This window comes from Octodon degus, unplaced genomic scaffold, assembly GCF_000260255.1.
Source record: "Octodon degus isolate 3935 unplaced genomic scaffold, OctDeg1.0 scaffold00163, whole genome shotgun sequence".
Lineage (NCBI taxonomy): Eukaryota > Metazoa > Chordata > Mammalia > Rodentia > Octodontidae > Octodon > Octodon degus.
In genome coordinates, this window is record NW_004524739.1 from 1,952,753 (window position 1) to 1,955,221 (window position 2,469).

The 2,469-nt window shown below is 37.5% G+C and overlaps 1 protein-coding gene across 7 annotated transcripts in view; it reads right to left on the bottom strand.

Annotated features, from left to right (window-relative positions):
• Eya3 (EYA transcriptional coactivator and phosphatase 3) overlaps nucleotides 1–2,469 on the bottom strand; it is a 104,857-nt gene that overhangs the window by 71,327 nt on the left and 31,061 nt on the right. The gene's annotated exons all lie outside the window — the stretch shown is intronic.

The window sequence follows — 2,469 nt, forward strand, 5'->3', positions numbered from 1 at the left end:
GGGAAAGGGGAGAAGAGGGGGAGGGGGAGGGGAGGGGAGGAGGACAGGGGAGAGGAAGAGGAAGAGGAAGAAGAAAACAGCTTGAGCAGCTATTGAGGGCTGCTCAAGTCTTGGGTAAAATGGTGTGTATTTGTATATAACTTACACACATCCTCCCATGTACTGAATCTCTATAGAGTACTTATAACAATACCGTATAACCTATGTATATAGTTGTTACATTTTTTTAGGGAATAATGACAAGGAAAAGTCTGCACGTGTTCAACACTGATGCAATTTTTTCATCCAGTAATTTCTTAACATGTGCCCCAAGTGGGGCTGGCACAGCATGCAGTACCAGGGATCGAAACTGGTCCTTATACTTATCAGGCAGGTGCTTAGACCGCTGAGCTACCTCTGTGGCCCCCATCCAGTAATTTCTACCCTACTACAATGTGATTTTAAAGCTCTCTGGTAAGAATAAACGACAATAATAAAAACAACCAGCTAGGTGTGGTGACACACGCCTATAACTCCAGCCATCAAGAAGCCAAGGCAGGAAAAGCACAAGCTTCTGGCCAGTCAAGTCTGCAAAGTAAGGTTGTGGCCAGCTTGAGCTACAGAGAGAAACCCTATCTCAAAAAAGGAGAAGAAAAAAAGAAAATATCTAAGAATGGTTATTCAAATTATGAATCTTTAAAAGTATAGTATTTTGAGCTAATGAAAAAAGACTCATTAGATAATTTTAAAGAAATATGCAAGTTGGTAATGTGAGGGCTGGGGATACAGCTTAGTGGCACAAATGCCTGCCTGGCAAGTGCAAGGTCCTGAGTTCAATTCCCAGTACCAAAAAAAGAAAAAAGAAAAAAAGTCGATAACATGGTTATTTAAGATTAAAATTAACATTTCTGACAAGGTAATTCAAGGCCCATAAAAATTTTCATGGACATTTACTCCTCATGAGAATATATAATCACAAAATAAATAAAACCACTTTCTTTTATGTCACCTAAACTGTTGTATTCAAAGCTGGCTTAATGTCCACAAGGTAGCAAAAAACATAAAGTTTAGGAAAGGAACATCTATCTCATGAACTCAATAAACAAAATTACCCTAGCATTTTAAGCAAAATGTTTAAATCTAAAAGCCATAAAGGAGCAATGTAAAGCTTCTGTATGACAATACACAGAAGAAAACAAACAGGATGATGGTTCCTAGGACAGTAAGCAGACCATGAATCAATTTTATAAATATATAATATAATTTCATTGGAAAGAGTAGGGGAAAAATGATTTGACTTAAGTAAAGTTAGGAAACAATGTTTTGGCTGGAAATTCTCTGGCTAAAGAAAAACTAAACTGTCTAATTTATCTGCCTGCCATAATTTCACAAATGACAAAATATCAGCTCATTACAAATGTTCTGTTTTTCTTACCTGCAAGTGACAGTATTTATGTAAAGTCAGATAATGTATTTTTTTCCAGATAATGTATTTTTCCCAATAATGAAAATGAATTTCTGCTTTGCTCATCTAAAGATCCTATTATCAAAGAAAAAATATTTGTAAGCTAGTTGGTTAAGAACCCAAAACAGCCTATAACAGTGGTGGCAAATCTATGGCATGTGTACCACAGTAGGCTGTTTGTACTGTTGAAAGCTCTAAAAGGTTTGCCATCACTGGTCTAAAGTCTCCTAGCAATAATCCATACAAAGAAGATTAAGGTATTCAACAACATAATACCACAGGGGGGCCTGCCTGTTAGCTCAGTTGTTTAAGCGTCTGCTTATGCAAATGCAGTCAGGTGCAGGATCCCAGGTTCAGCCCCCAGCTCCACATGCCTTACCAGATCGCCCCTTAAGGCAGCTTGAGCCAGCCAAAAGAAAAAAAAAATCCTTCTCAAGAATAAAATACCACAGACTTTCATTTTATTTCTTTGCCTTAAATGAATAAAACCACTGTTGTATATTTAGTCTGTCATTTTCTGAAACATTGTTGTGAGGTGCATGACTGTATTTTAAAAATTTGCTCCTGTAATCCCAGCTTTCAGGAGATAGGGTTTTACTATGCAGTTCAGGCTGGCCTTGAGTTCACTTTTTAGCCCAGGCCTGTCTTGAACTTGCAATGATCTTCCTGCCTCAGCCTCCCGAGGGCTGGGATTACAGGTGTGTGCCATGACATTCAGCCCATTGCCTTAATTTTATTTGATTTATAAACTAACAAATTTAGTTAACTCCCTGAAGCATCATTCATTCATTCATTCATTCATTCATGCATGCATGCATGAAACAGGGTTTTGCTCTACAGTTATGGCAGGCCTTAAACTCACTTTGTAGCCCAGGCTGTCTCAAACTTAAAAGTGATCCTCTTACCTGTGTTTCCTGAAAGCTGGGATTACAGAACAAATTTTAAAAATACAGTCATGTATCTCACAATGTTTCAGAAAATGACAGACTAAATATACAACAGTGGTTTTATTCATTTATTTCATT